This window comes from Lichenostomus cassidix, chromosome W (assembly GCF_008360975.1).
Source record: "Lichenostomus cassidix isolate B80296 chromosome W, HeHo_3.0, whole genome shotgun sequence".
NCBI classification, from domain to species: Eukaryota; Metazoa; Chordata; class Aves; order Passeriformes; family Meliphagidae; genus Lichenostomus; species Lichenostomus cassidix.
The window spans coordinates 14,201,784-14,218,721 of NC_139510.1; the positions used below are offsets into that span (position 1 = coordinate 14,201,784).

General features: G+C 47.7%; 1 long non-coding RNA gene across 1 annotated transcript; it reads right to left on the minus strand.

Annotated features, from left to right (window-relative positions):
- Window positions 1-14,604: 14,604 nt before the first annotated feature.
- Window positions 14,605-16,008, minus strand: LOC146425551 (uncharacterized). Its single transcript, XR_014846623.1, has 2 exons — window positions 15,407-16,008; window positions 14,605-15,026 (listed from the first exon to the last, which is right to left on the minus strand). It is a non-coding gene; the product is annotated as an uncharacterized LOC146425551 (long non-coding RNA).
- Between the last annotated feature and the right edge of the window lie 930 nt (window positions 16,009-16,938).

The window sequence follows — 16,938 nt, forward strand, 5'->3', positions numbered from 1 at the left end:
TGAAAAGTGTAGGGGTTTGGTACAACTGAATCTATATCCTCTGTGATTTTGCTAACTGCTCTTGAATCTTGCACTATTCTGTAACTTTTACCATCATCCTTCTTTACTGGCAGGATGGGTTTTCCCAGTTAAAATTTTAAAGGTTCAAAGAAAGGCCTTGTTTCGCTTATCTCTGTGGCACTGGTCACATCTACAGTATCTTGACTCTGTTTCCCCTTTAAAGTATTTAACACAGACCCCTGCTGTAGTCCTCCAAGGGAGAACGGTGTTTTTATATTAATCACTCTTGATTTCTGACAGCCTGCCTCAAAGGTGCTTCTAGGACAGCTTCCTTCTTTCTTGGTTCATCTTTTTTAGATCTGGTGTGTTCAGCTACCGGACTAGCAGCCCCTATAGCCTCATAGGTTACTTTTCCCCCCTTCTTCCCAGTAAGCCCGCTGGTTACTCTGGCTACAGCCCCAGCCCCAGTCTCTTCCTCGTCAGATATATCTGCACTGAATTCATCTGGCTTGCTTTTGATTGCGGCTATTTTTCCCTCAGCCCTGTCACTGGCCACGTGGTGAAGCGGGTGCTGCTCTCGGCTCCCCCCTTCCCCAGCCTGGAAGGGATCGGGTACAGCAGCAGATGCATTTCTCTCCCCGCCTGGACTTGGCTCTGCTCCTACCCTGCCTCTGCCCTCAGGGGGGCTGGTGGTTCCTGACCGGCTTGCCCTTGTTTCTCCCCGGCCTCCGCCTGCTGGGCGGCCCGGGCAGAGGAGTGGGTGGTGGCCACCAATCCCCCATCCCCAGCCCCACCGTGGCAGGGGAGAGGGGAGCTGGTGGTGGCCACCTATCTCCCATCCCCAGCACTGCATCGGCCCAGGGCAGGGAGGGGGGCTGCCGGCAGCGGTGGCACTGGAGGAGGAAGCCAGGCTCCCCCCACCTCCACCGGTCTGGCTGGCCCTGTAGCGACTAGGGGTACGATATTCTTTCTCGCAAGGCAGGCAGTCTGTTTGTTTGAACACCTTTTCCCGATTCAGGAATATAGAAAACAATTCTTCATATTTTAATTAATCAAATCTGCCCTGGGCCCAAAATTCTACTAGCAATTTTGTGATTAATTGGTGTACCAAACTACCTAGACAGGGCCATTTCTCTCCCCTACTCAGTTTCAAAACAGGCCACACCCACAACGAGAGCCTAGTGAGTTCCTCCATGTTCAGAGGGGTTCTTTTCCCCGTTAGGTCGTGCCAGTTTTTTAAGATCAGACCCAGCAGGGAATCCTGCAGAATTTTGGGAATATCAGAAGATGCACCACCCATGTTTCGTTTATAAACAGAAAAGAAACAGCCAGAAAGTTCTTAGCCCAGAGTCTGGCACAAGAAACAAACCCGCGGTTGTCACGCCCCAGCAGAGTAAGAAAAGCAAAGTTTAAAAGAGCACGCGCACGTGGCTTAAAGACCCTGGTGAGGTTCAAACCACCTACGCTTGGTAGATGAACCCTCGCCCCTAACCCCTGGTCCACGTCTCCCCCTGAGCCGCTGTACAGCCCTTCTGTGAGTAAATAGCAAGAGGTGTCCCTCTCTCCTCACAGCCCCTGCAGGAGCAGACTAGGTTGTAAACCCCTCCTTTATGGCCCCCCTTGGCCACACTCCCGCCCTACCCCTGGAGATCTCCCCCAGATGCTAGCTAGCAATAAAACCATAAAACCATTCCCCTTTGATCTCACCTCTCCTGCTGTGTTTCTGCAGTAGGTTTTTTGGAAACTCCCTGGTTTTTGCAATCCTGGATTAACAAATTAAGTAATTGCCTCTCTATTCTAATTCCCCCCCCTCCCCCCAGTTAGGCTACAGTCTAGTTTACAAAAACATGTTCCAGAGGCCCCGTCCAAGGTTGGAGCCTCTAGTTTCGAGATAGTAGGGATGTTTCATCTTCCCCAGAGAACCCCTGAACTAGGCTAAATATCAGAGTACAAAGGTGTCTTGGGGTGATGTTGTGATAATCCTGTATTCCCTATCATTTGCTTGTACGCTCAGAAAGGTGGTCCTGTAGCTTTAACTGCATTCAGCAGCTGGGAGAAGTGCGGGTTGTTTTGAAACTTTTCCCTAAGCTTCACTACTGGGGATCAAGGGGGAAGAAAAGACGCTCCTTGGACTAGCTGCTGCGGCTGCTGTCAAAGCTGCTAGTTTTTCCCTGAGATTGCTTCTTCGTCATCTCCTTTTGGACCCTTTTTTTCCGATTTGCTTTTTTGCCCAGAAAACCCGAGGAGCCCCAGAGGATGGCAGACGAGAATCCTCCAGGGAGCTACTAGAACAACTCCGCCTAGCCCCCCCCCCCCAAAACCCCCGGAAAAAAGAAACTACATCTGAAAAAGACACTGAAATTCACCAGCTGTTTACTCAAGTTTAATAACTCCTTTTCCCCTGTTTTCCCCTTCCCCTGTGCCTTGCAGGGCACTCTTACTGTTCTGTTAAATAAATAGGGTTTTTTTCACTTTCATCTAAGAAATTCTGTTGTGGTGAGGGAGGGGGTGCCAGAGCCCTTGGCTTTCGGGGAGGCATTTGTTCAGAGCACTCTCCACCTAGAAAAATTTGTCTCTAATCCAAGAGAATATCTAAATCATCCTCTAATCTGAAACAAAATGTTATAGACATGTAGGGCTAAAGTACAGGGAGTGAAAGGTACAAGAAAAGGGAAAGGGTATAAAAAATGTATAAAAAGAGTATAAAGATAAAAGACAAAAACCATCAAGCATTAGTATCACTACATGGATGACATTTTGATTGCTTCTGACAGTTCTTTACTGTTGAAAGACTGTCTTGCTGTTTTAAAAACAACACTTGCCAGCAGGGGCTTATGTGTAGCCACAGAAAAAATCCAAACAGAACCTCCTTGGAAATACCTGGGCTTTAAATTGCTAGAAACAACAGTCACCCCACAGCCAGTAACTTTGAAAACTGACATACACACATTGAATGACTTACAAAAGTTACTGGGTACTATTAATTGGATTCGCCCTTTCCTGGGAATCACCACAGAGGAATTTTCCCCCTTGTTTCAATTGTTTAAAGGGGAACCAGATCTTTCCTCCCCTAGGCAGTTAACAAAGACTGCCTGAGAGGCTCTAGCACATGTAAGCAACAAAATCAACAAATCCTTTGCCACACATCAGAACCCAAATTTGCCTTTGTGTCTGCTCCTAATTCTGCAATCTTTTTAACCCTATGCTCTCATTGGACAATATGATGAATATCGTCTCTGGCTATTAGAATGGATTTTTCTACCACACACCTTCACAAAAACTGTAACTACTCAACTTGAGATGGTTATTCGACTGCTGTTGATGGGACAGCTTCGGTGTCAGACTCTGTCAGGACATGATCCAGCTGTCATACATCTTCCTATTACTGATAGAGAATTAGAAAACCTATTCAGGGACTCACTGTCATTTCAAATTGCATTGTCTGATTATAATGGAGAATTTATCCATTCAATGCCCTGTCATGTTCTGCTTCAATTCTTCAAGGAACTCTCTTTTCAACCGCGGATGCTGCAATCAAAGATGCCTATCTGATGCCTGGAACCGGGCTTACCTGGAACAGAGGCTAGAAAAAGTTAGGAGAATAAAAAGCAGATTAATTTATTGAAGGTGTTTAAGGTACATTTAGGGTAGACAGAGCCTACTCCAGAGGCTACACCCAAAAATGGACAATGAGTCATGAATTCTTCACATTTTATAAGTTCAGTCTATTAACATATTGGGCCTTAATTTTCCAATTACACCTTCAGGTGATGTCAATTACCCCAAGCTTGCTCCCCCAAATTCACTGTTTACATATTCTGGGGCTCTGAGGCAGCAAAGTGTCCTTGGATTTTCCAACTGAGTGGAATTGTTTTGCCTAAAATGCTGGGAACAGAGTTTTTTAGCACTTTATACAGAGTCTAGAGCTACACACCAAAACTACAGATACACGAAATATAGAAGCTAAAAATCCTTAAGGCATCATATCCCTGATGCAAAAACTATTTTCACTGATGGGTCAGGAAAAACACACAAAGCTGTGACCCTGTGGAAAAACAACATGGGACAATGGGAACATTCAATAACCTTTCAACCCAGATCCACCCAGCTGGTTGAGCAGGCAGCTGTGGTAGAGGCATTTCATCTCTTCTCAGAGCAACCCTTTAACACTGTGATTCTCTTTATGTTACAGGAATCATGGAGAGAATTGAGCACTCCTTCCTGAAGGAAGTCTCTAACAAAGATCTTTTTGTGTTATTAACCACTTTATACAACCTTTTACTTCACAAGTCTCATGAGTATTACATTCTGCACCTTTGGTCCCACACCACTCTGCCTGGACCTATAGTGGAAGGTAACGCAAAAGCAGATGCCCTTGCTGTGACAGCTAGTGTACCACAGAAATTAGAGCAGGCAAAATTTTCTCATGATTTCTATCACCAGAATGCTCGAGCACTAGCCAAACAATTTAACCCTACCACAAGCACGAGATATAGTGAACACTTGCTCACAGTGTCAGCAAACTGTTTCTCTGCCACAAGCATTAGGTACAAAACCATGAGAGTTGAAACCCAATGACATTTTGCAAACAGATGCAACACACATACCGAGCTTTGGGACTTTTAAATATGTCCATGTTTCCATCAATACCATTTCAGGTTTTATAGTAGCAACAGCACACAAAGGTGAGAAATCCAGAGATGCCACCAGACACCGGCTACATGCTTTTGCCACAATGGGGGTCCCTCAACAGATAAAAACAGACAAAACCAGACGACAGATCCACATATACATCCCATAAAACACAAGAATTTTTCCACACTTGGGGTATCAAACATGTCACAGGTATCCCACATTCTCAGGACAAGCCATAGTGAAAGGGGCATATTATACTTTGAAAAACATGCTGCAGAAACAAAAAAGGGGGAACCCAGTAGGTATGCTCCCTGAAGAGCAGCTTGACAAGGCAACCTATGTTTTAAATTTTCTGAATGTCTCCAGCAGAGATGATCTGACAGCACATCAGAGCTGCCCCTCAGCAACAATGGAACAGAATGGGTAGGAGGAACTTGGCTTCCTCCCCTGGATCAGGATGTTGTAGATATGTATATTAGCAATGCCCTTCTGTTACTGATTTACAGCCTAAATGCTTCATGCAGAATCAAACAAGTACCCTTTTACCTTTACGCTGTCTTAACTTTTCTATGCAACTACATCTAATATATGTACACATGGAAACTGCAAAAAAGTTGACTGCTATTACATTATCAGCCATTCTATCTCTAACAAATCTATGGAGGCCACTCCACCTCCTTCCCCCAAATGTCGTTTTATACCCTGTCTCAGGTTAGAGACAAATTTGGGAGGAAGTGTGTCTTGGTTTGAAAGACAGGTGTCTGCCAAGAGAGGTTGAACCCTCCCTTAGGACAGAGAATGTGATTTTTCCCTCCCTCCGAATTATTTAATTTTGAAAATCAAGGGCTTTCAGGCAAAGGTATGGGAAAAAGGAATATCAGTTCTTTACTAGTATCTATAAACAAGCAATAACAATAATAGCAACCACAACTAGAACCAGAAACCAATAGCAGATGACTTGTGAGCTGCCGAGCCTTTTTCCCGTGTGGTGTAATCACGGTCGCAAGCAGCAGGGGCGCTGTTGAGCTCCTGGCTGGGCAGGGCAGGTGCGATGACTGCCGAGCGGCTGCAGGTGGCGCTGTGGCGCAGGGTCAGGTCAGCCTCACACAGCTGGTAATGGCAGGCAGGCTGAAAAGCAGGCAGGGCAGCTCGGAGCGGCAAAAAGCAGGGTGGCAGGGGTAGGCGCTGGCTCTCTCCCCGGCTAGCTAGCGAGGTAGCAAGGATTTCTGCAGTCACAGCAGACGCTGCCGTCTCGTGCGGCAGAGGGCGGGGGCAGGCGGCAGAGGCAGCCGGACTCTCCCGGCAGCTGCTGCGAGAAAACGCAGCCCGGGAAAATGTGCACTTCCCAGTGGGAAAAAGGTTGAATCAAAGCACACCCAGCCAGGAGAAGAAAAAAAACAGGGCACAGTTGGATTTCCTCTGGTCGCAGCCGAAAAGCAAAGAGCAGCTTCTCCTCTCAGCATCCGAACCACGAGAGAGCATTCCATCGGCTGGCTCTTCCCTTACCCTGCCCTGCCCAAGTACACCTTTTGTCTTTTACAAAAGACTTGATGGCTCTAAACACCCAACTATTTGTTGCTTAGTAACAGTGATGGAGAAAAATTCCAAGGCCTTCCCCAAACTCCGACATTATCCACCCCGAATTTTTTTCCATTCCAACATGTTACATTGAGCTTAAACATTTAAATTATATAAGTACATGCATTACTCTAATTATATACATATATACATACAGACATGGATACAGGCACAGTGTTATGGGCAATTCAACCCCAACTAAGGTCTCCCTGAGGTATGCATCGTGCTTCTCCATCCTTTTGCATCACCCACCAGGTACACCCTGGACCCTGAGCAAAAACAACCCCACGGGTGGGTTTGTCTTTGTCTGAGGCAGAATTAATCCAGTTTTCCCTAGCATGCCTCTCATGTGTACCACTGGAACTTTATCCCCGTCTGCTGTTTGCAGGGGTTCAGATTGGGCAGGGCCAGCTCGGTTGGTGGAACCTCAGGTGTTAACTAGCCAGGTGGCCTTGGCTAAATGCTGTTCCCAACCTTTAAAAGTCCCACCGCCTAAAGTTTTCAAGGTGGTTTTTAGCAGACCATTGCATCACTCCACTTTGTCAGCAGCAGGTGCATGATAAGGAATGTGGTACACCCACTCAATGCCATGTTCCCTAGCCCAGGTGTTTATGAGGCTATTTTTAAAATGAGTCTCATTGTCTGACTCTATTCTCTCAGGGGTACCATGCCTCCAAAGGACTTGGTTTTCAAGGCCCAGGATGGTGTTACGAGCAGTGGCATGAGGCACAGGGTAGGTTTCCAACCACCCCGTGGTGGCTTCAACCATTGTGAGCACGTAGCGCTTGCCATGGTGGGTTTGAGGCAGTGTGATGTAATCAATCTGCCATGCTGTCGCTGTTGAGCCGCTAGCAGAGAAGTAGAAACCCAGGTTCTCAGGCAAGAAAAGAGAGAGTTTATTATTTTGATTTCCATATATATAGACTTCTCACAGGTCACCCAGATTGGTCAGTCAAAAACCTCCCCCTAGGCCTAATTGGCCAGGCCTGAACTGCCCAAGTCTTGAGACCCTGTTTGCAAAAACATCCAAACTTTATCTTTGTTTATAAAGCACAGCAAAATGTTCTCATGAGAAAGACCTGTGCTGGTCACACCAGGCCTCTCCATACTTATATTTAGACCACCTTCCACCATACCACAGGGGTTTCACCCACTTGGCTTGCTTGATGGCAGCACACGTCTCACAATTATGGATTACCTGGGAGATACAGTCCATGGTTAGATCCACCCCTTGGTCTCATGCCCACTTGTAGGTGGCATCTCTGCCCTGATGGCCAGAGGCATCATGGGCCTATCGAGCTAGGAACAGCTCTCCCTTGTGTTGCCAAACCAAATCTATTTGTGACACCTTTATCTTTGCAGCCTTATCCACTTGTTCGTTGTTTCGGTGTTCCTCATTAGCTCGGCTCTTGGGGACATGGGCATCTACATGACAGACTTTCACAGGTAGCTTCTCCACCCTAGTGGTAATGTCTCGCCACTCATCAGCAGCCCAGATTGGTCTTCCTCTACGCTGCCAGCTGGCCTTTTTCCACCTTTCCAACCAACCCCATAGAGCATTGGCTACCATCCATGAATCAGTGCAGAGGTAGAGCTTTGGCCACTTCTCTCTTTCAGCAATGTTCGGGGCCAGCTGAACGGCTTTGAGTTCAGCAAGTTGACTCGATCCCCCCTCTCCTTCTTTAGCCTCTGTGACCCGTCGTGTGGGGCTCCATACGGCTGCTTTCCATTTCCTATTTGCCCCCACGATACGACAGGAACCATCAGTGAACAGAGCGTAGCGTGTTTCATCTTGTGGCAGTTGGTTGTATGGTGGAGCTTCCTCTGCGCGAGTCACTTGTTCCTGCTCCTCTTCATCCGTGAGGCCGAAGTTTTCACCTTTGGGCCAATTTGTAATTATTTCTAAGATCCCAGGGCGATTCGGGTTTCCAATACGGGGGCTCTGTGTAATGAGAGCAATCCATTTGCTCCACGTGGCATCAGGGGCATGGTGGGTTGAGGGAACCTTTCCCTTGAACATCCACCCCAGCACTGGCAGTCGGGGTGCAAGGAGAAGTTGTGCTTCCATACCAATTACCTCTGAGGTGGCTTGGACTCCTTCATAGGCTGCTAGGATTTCCTTCTCGGTGGGAGTATAGTTGGCTTCGGACCCTCTGTAACTTCGGCTCCAGAATCCCAGTGGTCGTCCTCGAGTCTCGCCAGGCACCTTCTGCCACAGGCTCCAGGACAGACCATTGCCCCCAGCTGCAGAGTAGAGCACATTCTTCACTTCTGGTCCTGTCCTGACTGGGCCAAGGGCTACTGCATGAGCGATCTCCTGCTTGATCTGCGCGAAGGCTTGTTGCTTTTCAGGGCCCCAGTGGAAATCATTCTTCTTGCGGGTCACCAGGTAGAGAGGACTCACAATCTGGCTGTACTCGGGGATATGCATCCTCCAGAAACCTATGGCGCCTAGGAAGGCTTGCGTCTCTTTCTTGTTGGTTGGTGGGGACATCGCTGTGATCTTGTTGATGACTTCGGTAGGAATCTGACGTCGTCCATCTTGCCACTTCACTCCCAGGAACTGGATCTCTCGGGCAGGCCCCTTGACCTTGCTCATTTGATGGCGAAGCCAGCTTCCAGGAGAATTTGGATGATTTTCTCTCCTTTCTCAAACACTTCTTCCGCTGTGCTCCCCCACACAATGATGTCGTCGATGTACTGCAGATGTTCTGGAGCCTCACCCTTTTCCAGTGCAGCCTGGATCAGTCCATGGCAGATAGTGGGACTGTGCTTCCACCCCTGGGGCAGTCGGTTCCAGGTATACTGCACGCCCCTCCAGGTGAAAGCAAACTGAGGTCTGCACTCTGCTGCCAGAGGAATGGAGAAAAATGCATTTGCAATGTCAATAGTGGCATACCACTTTGCTGCCTTGGACTCTAGCTCATACTGGAGCTCCAGCATGTCTGGCACAGCAGCACTCAGAGGTGGAGTCACCTCATTCAAGGCATGATAGTCCACAGTCAATCCCCATTCTCCGTCAGATTTTCGCACAGGCCAGATGGGGCTGTTAAAGGATGAGTGGGCCTTGCTGACCACCCCTTGGCTCTCCAGCTCACGGATCATCTTGTGGATGGGAACCACAGCATCTCAATTAGTCCTGTATTGCTGGCAGTGCACTGTCGAGGTGGCAATTGGTACTTGTTGGTCCTCCACCTTCAAAAGTCCGACTGCAGAAGGATTCTCTGATAGTCCAGGCAAGGTGTTCAATTGCCTCATGCCCTCTGCCTCGACAGCAGCTATTCCAAAAGCCCACTTGAGTCCTTTCAGGTCTTTGAAATAGCCGTTACGGAGGAAGTCTATGCCCAGAATACATGGAGCCTCTGGACCAGTCACAATGGGATGTTTTTGCCACTCCTTCCCAGTCAGGCTCACCTCGGCTTCAACCAGGGTCAACTGCTGTGATCCCCCCGTCACCCCAGCAATAGAAATGGATTCTGCTCCCGCAAGTCCCGATGGCATTAGGGTACACTGCGCACCTGTATCAACTAGTGCTTCATATTTCTGTGGCTCTGATGTGCCAGGCCATCGAATCCACACAGTCCAAAAAACACGGTTTTCCCGTACCTCTACCTGGCTAGAGGCAGGGCCCCTCTAGCACTGGTTATCATTCCCTTCCTGGTCATACATTCTAGAAGTTCCTTCAAGGGGATCTGACCCATCATCTTCCCTTCTATTATACCTAGCAGGTCGGCCACAGGAAGCTGAGGCTACCTTCGCTTTAGCAGAACCCCCTCGGCCAGCGTTTCCCTCCTTAAGCTGACGCACCCGTGCTGCCAGGGCAGTAGTGGGCTTCCCATCCCACCTCCTCATGTCTTCCCCATGGTCATGCAGAAAGAACCACAACTCAGCTCGTGGGGTGTACCCTCTCTCCCTAGCTGGGGGATGTCGGGCTCTGGTATTGGGGCCTGTGACTCTCACTGGTGCCACATTGATCCTCCTCATCTCGTCCCTAATCTCCTCCCTCAGGTCCTTCATCTCCTCTCTCATCTCCCTTATCTCTTTCATCTCCTCCCTGAGGTCTTGAACCACAGCAGAGACCTGAGCCTGCATCGGGCCACTGATCACACTTGCATAATACCTGAGCCTGTCAACTATTGAACCCACCGTCTCTCGATTGTCATCAGCATTAATTGTTGCAAGGAAGGTGGCATGTTGGGGTTGCCCTTGCCTTGCAAGGCTCCACAACATTTGCCCGGTGCACCTGACCCTGTCAGGGTCATTTTCGTGCTGTCCATCCCTCCCAAAGAGCACCTCCATTATGGCTGCTTCTCTCAGCCGTTGGATCCCTTCCTCAATGGTCTTCCAGGACATTCTACGGTGAGGATCCTGCATTCTGTCTTTGTGGACAAACTTCTCTCTTACACCCATTAAAAGCCTCTCCCAGAGAGAAAGGGGCCCTGTCTCCCTCGCAAACACTTTGTCAACACCTGGGTCTTGGGCCAAGGGTCCCAAATTCTTTGCTTCATTATTATCCAGCTGCATACCTGGGCCCATAAGGTCTCAAACCTGAAGTAACCAGGTTTGGACAGCTTCGTGCGCCCGTCGCTTAACATCATCTCGCAGATTACAGAGAGTATCGAAGTGGAAGGACTCAGTGATGATTATGGGCTCAGATTCCACTGCTGGTTGTGAGGGCAATGGCTCCCCATCATCATTAACTGGGCGTACTGATTTGGTCTTATACTTTGTACGCACCACAGGGGCAACTGCTGCTGGCTGTGGCTGCTCTTGGGATCCAGCTGGAACCTGGATGGTCGTAACATCTGTGGGTTCCACTGCTGCACCATCAGACTCTTTCCCTTTGGGGCGAGGAGAGGGTTTTACACCTGCTAGGGAGATGTATTCCTTCAGCAGCTGGTGTATTCTGTGTATCATCTCCTCCACTAGCACCCCCACCCACTCCGGATGGTTCGTTTCTGAGGCAGGCTGTTGGACAGGGTCAGGCTGTGGGGTACCCCCAGGCTCTGGGACAGCCCCGGGGCTCTGTGGCCACAGCCCTATTCCCTGGCACAGCTGTTAGAACGGTTACCCAGGGAAGTTTCACCTTATCCCAGAATGCAAAGTAGGATAGACCTATCAGCCACAGCAACACCAGACACTGTATGATATCATAAGCATTTAGAGAGTATCCAAACCTTTCGAGCATTAGTTGGGTAGGCCCAAAGTAATGAATAAAAGGTTGAGAAAAACCTTCTCCTGGTGTTATCTCCTCACAAAAGGTACCATTAGCAAACAAACTCCAAAAACATGTCCTGATGGTGTCAAAAAACTGTAACCATGTGCCTGCCATCAAAATGAACTGAAAGATCCCGAAATTCTTCACCCTATTGGCCCATTGTGCAAACTGGATGACAGCCACAATAACCTTAGTTATAGGACCCATGTTTAGGTAGGGAGCTGCAAATGGGAAAAGTGTGGTCACAAATATGTGCCAATCAAACCAGGGTATACTCAACATAGTACCACTTAATGAGGTTTTCATGTTCACCGCACTAAGATAGGTCTCACAGAAACTGTTATTCCTTTTTCTTCCAATGCCCTCAGGCCCCACTTTGGGCGCCAAGATCTGTCTTGGTTTGAAAGACAGGTGTCTGCCAAGAGAGGTTGAACCCTCCCTTAGGACAGAGAATGTGATTTTTTTTTCCCTCCCTCCGAATTATTTAATTTTGTAAATCAAGGGCTTTCAGGCAAAGGTATGGGAAAAAAGGAATATCAGTTCTTTACTAGTATCTATAAACAAGCAATAACAATAATAGCAACCACAACTAGAACCAGAAAACCAATAGCAGATGACTTGTGAGCTTCTGAGCCTTTTTCCCGTGTGGTGTAATCACAGTTGCAAGCAGCAGGGGCGCTGTTAAACTCCTGGCTGGGCAGGGCAGGTGCGATGACTGCCGAGCGGCTGCAGGTGGCGCTGTGGCGCAGGGTCAGGTCAGCCTCACACAGCTGGTAATGGCGGGCAGGCTGAGAAGCGTGCAGGGAGGCAAAGCAGCTCGAAGCAGTGAGAAAAGCAGGGCAGAAGGGGCAGGCACTGGCTCTCTTCCTGGCTAGCTAGCGAGGTAGTAAGGATTTCTGCAATCACAGCAGACGCCGCAGTCTCGTGCGGCAGAGGGCGGGGGCAGGCAGCAGAGGCAGCCGGACTCTCCCGGCAGCAGCTGCGAGAAAAAATGCAGCCCGGGGAAATGTGCCCTTCCCAGTGGGAAAAAAGGATGAATCAAAGCACACCCAGCCAGGAGAAGAAAAAAACAGGGCACAGTTGGATTTCCTCTGATCGCAGCCGAAAAGCCAAGAGCCGCCTTTTCCTCTCAGCGTCCAAACCACGAGAGAGCGTTCCAAGGGCCGGCTCTTCCCTTACCCTGCCCTGCCCAAGCACACCTTTTGTCTTTTACAAAAGACTTGATGGCTCTAAAACACCCAACTATTTGTTGCTTAGTAACAGTGATGGAGAAAAATTCCAGGCCTTCCCTAAACTCTGACAGGGTGCATTCATTATTTTACATTTACCTTCTGGAGCAACTGCTCCACGTGCTGAAGCCCTGCTTTCCAGGAAGTGTCTGAACATTGCTCGCTGATGGGAAGTAGGGATTAACTTTTCCCTTTGCTTATGCACGTGCAAATTTTGCTTGGTTTTTTTCCTTTGCTTTAGTAAGCTGCCTTATCTCAACCTACTAGTTGTTTTCCATGTTATTCTCTCTCCCCTGTCCCACAGGGAAGGGGAGTGATAGAGTGGCTCGGTGGGCACCTCGTTCCCAGCCAAGGTCAACGAACTACATATTGTTACTGTTATTATTAGTGTGATAAACACATACTATAGTATTGGCTTTTTGCAAATATTAAAATGAATGCTATGTGTATAATGTAATTTCTTACAGAAGTAACTTTGCTATAAAGATATAGCTGTGTAATTATACTAATGCCTTTATTTTCATAACTAACCTAACTTATCCATAGTGGTGAAATAGCTGACATGTTACTATAATGATTACTATTCCGAAGGGGTGTAATGTAAGTAATGACACTGTAAACGTAACAGGAGCTAAAGGGGAAAGGTGCCGGGAGGCAAGGAGGAAACATGCAAAGACTCAATATGAGTTATAAGCAAGCTCCATTTATTTTATGGTATGCATGGCTTATATACTGTTAAAAGTGCTTATGCTTACTACTAAAAGTTACAATCTGCATTCCATTGCATTCCATTCTCACACTTTCAGGGTTCCTCCTCATTCTTCTTAATCGCAAGTTCTCCCCCCCCCGGTACTTCCCACGGTACTTTCCCAGAGCTCAAGGGCACTCTGTCCTGTCAGCATGCCCCGCACCCATCTTACTGCTGCGGCCTGTATGGCCCACTTCAGCTAACATTGGCTTTGCTCGCACAAGCCTCCTAAGGATTCGTGACCGTGATCTTGGAGCCATTCTGTAACAATTCCCCCTCTCTCCTTTTGTGTGAGCAAGACCTTGTTAGCTGTCTGATCAATTTGCTTTGTGATGCAGCTATAAGCAATTCTTATCACTACAATTATTAGTATAAAAACTCCTAACTAGCGTAAGGCACTGTACATGGCAAAATTGTTAAAAATAGCAAAGCTACAATTAAAATGAATACAGTTGCTTGGATTAGGGTTTTCAACTATTCAGTAATTCTTAAACTCTAACTACTTGGCAAGTCTACGGCCATTGGCTACTCATAGTTGTCTTGACAGGTGTTGTAGTAAGTTGTCGGTGAAATGGACTTTGAGTAGTCCGAAAGGTTCATACAGCACATTTCTTCAAATTCTTCGTAGCTATGTTTTTGGGCTAATAAGAGAAAATCTATTGGCTTTCCCCACGGCAACTAGTCCTGCTAATTGCTTAATGGTATCCTTGCCTACTCCCCGCTTTTCTAAAAAGCGTTGTAATAAATCTAGGGCTACCTCTCTATCCATTCTCGTCCAGCTGGTTCTAAAACATCTTGATCATTGCATCAGAGTAGCGCACCACCTGCGTCTCTCTTTTCACGCCGCGATCGCCTCGCAGCTTATCAGAGTGTAGTCCCCATGGGCGACGGGTCCCCTCTTGGTCGGCCTGAGCTCTCAGATCGGACCTTGCTGGGCAAGGGGTGATGATCTTAGCTCCCCGGTCGCTGCACCAGTGCTTTCCCGTTCCTTGGCTCTCCTGGTATTCTTCAACAACAGTCAGGGTCCAGAATCACGTCGGGGTCACCATTTGCCAGGAGGCCAGGAGGAAACATGCAAAGACTCAATATGAGTTATAAGCAAGCTCCATCTATTTCACGGTATGCATGGCTGTCATGGGTTTGAGATAGGACATTGCCAGGAAGACGCACGAAAAGAGGGCAACCAGGCTCCAAGCTTAAAGTTGCAAAAAAGGTGATTTAATTACCTAACAGAATTGGAGGATAAATGCAAGGCAAAAATAAACTTTTTATACATTATTTTGTTTACTCCCCCCCCTCCCTCTTACGAACCCATAGCATTCACCCCCTTTCCTCCTTTACAATCCACAAGCCAGGTAGGGAGGCAGGGTGTAGGGTCTCTTTTCAGTCCACAGAGCAGATTCTCAAATTTATTCATCACTACAATTCTTCTACTACAAATACTCTTTATCTCTACTTGTTCCTCTCTCTCTCCAGACAGTTTTCTGCTCTCACCCCCACCCTCTTAAGAAGCAGTCTCTGCACTCACCCCCCCCCTTTCCCTCTTTCCAAACCAGCAACACAGACAGGGGGCAGGGTGAGAGGGGTTCTCTGGTCAGTCCAATCAAGGAGAAGGGGTCTCTACTTGTTGGAAAACACAGTTTTCCAGCAAAACTTGTGTTAGTTGAGCAGGCCTGAACAAAGCCTCAGCATAGTCAGGCCTCAGTAAAAATCCTAACAAGCTGTCATGAGAAACTAACACCTGGGAACCACAGCTGTGCTTCTGAGCTGTGAGAAGAATGTCATGAGAAAAGATAGGGAGTCAAAAGTGTTATGAGAAAAATATAAGGGAGTCACCAGAAGGATCCCTGAATATGTGAGAACAAACTGCAGATATGTGTGTAGCTATAATTAGAAACATCTGTAACAGTATATAAGTTTCTCGTTTGGTGAAATAAAATGGAGCTTGCTTTATGACTTATATTAAGTCGTGTGTGAGTTCTCTCTCGCCGTTTTGACATCTACTTAGCCACGGGGTCTTTTCCCACGAGAGACAGTCCTCTAGGAACTTTTTTGGCGTGGGTCCAATCTCACGAGCAACATCCCGCCCGAATTCTGCTGCAACATGAGTCTTTTTGTCCATAAGGTGCTGTGCAGATTCTCCCGAGCCGAGGCCAGGCTGCTTCCATCCCAGGAGCAAGGCCTTTCTCTCCCAGTCAAGGCCTTTGCAGTTTTAACTCTTAGATGAGACTCCCACTGGATCACAGTCTTTTCCAGGCATCCACCTGCTCCTCTGGAGTGAGCTGTGGGTGGATTTCTGCTTCCTTATGGACTCCATGGGCTGCAGGAGAAACTTCTTGCTCCCCCATAGCTTTTACCACGGCTAGCAGAAAGTTTTCAGCTCCGGTGCCAGGAGCACTGGAGCACCCCTTCCTCCCCCATCTTCACTGACCTTGGCAATCTCCATGCTGTTCTCCCTCACATATTTTCACCTCCACCTCCTCCTCCTCCAACTACAAAGAAGTGAAAGAAGTGCGTGCCTGCTTGTTTTGATTTCTTCTTAAATATGTTTTCACAGAGGCTTAACCAACACCTCCAATTGGCCCAAACTTGGCTGGTAGCATGTCCATCACTCTCAGAGCCATCAGAGATTGACTCTGCTGGACTTGATGTAAAAACTTCCAGAACCTTCACTCAGGACACACAGGAGCCATCTTTGTGCCACTCCCCACCCCTCAGACACCTCCCCAGGGCTACCACAACAGCTTCTGAGGGGTCCAAATTTCTCCTAGATGTTAAAAATACTTTACTGATGTTTGGGCCAATCAAAACCACCACAGTGGCTTATATACTGTTAAAAGCGCTTATGCTTACTACTAAAAGTTACAATCTGCATTCCATTGCATTCCATTCTCACACTTTCAGGGTTCCTCCTCATTCTTCTTAATCGCAAGTTCTCCCCCCCCCCCCCGGTACTTCCCACGGTACTTTCCCAGAGCTCAAGGGCACTCTGTCCTGTCAGCATGCCCCGCACCCATCTTACTGCTGCGGCCTGTATGGCCCACTTCAGCTAACACTGGCTTTGCTCGCACAAGCCTCCTAAGGATTCGTGACCATGATCTTGGAGCCATTCTGTAACAGAAAGGCTTAAGGTTCCTGTAATTAAGAATGTAGTAATTGAAAGGGAAACTAGAATAGGGATGGGAGATTTCTTATTAGTCCCTGGAGCAGGTTGCAACTTATTGGGGAGAGACTTGCAGGTGCAATTAGGAATAGGAGTTATGCCAGAAGAAGGAAAAATGACATCTTAAGAGCTAAAACTCAGCCAAGAAGATGAGGAAAAGAATTAACAAAGTTTGGGCTGGAGAAGGAAATAGAGGAGGATTGAATATTGACCCCATAAGTGTCATGATTGAGCAAAAAGAATGTCCCATATGTGTATGTCACTACCCTATATCCTTAGAAGGAAGAGAAGGCTTAAAGCTGGTAATAGAAGAATTGATAAAGGATGGGACATTGGAACCTTGTATGTCTCATCTTAATACCCCTAT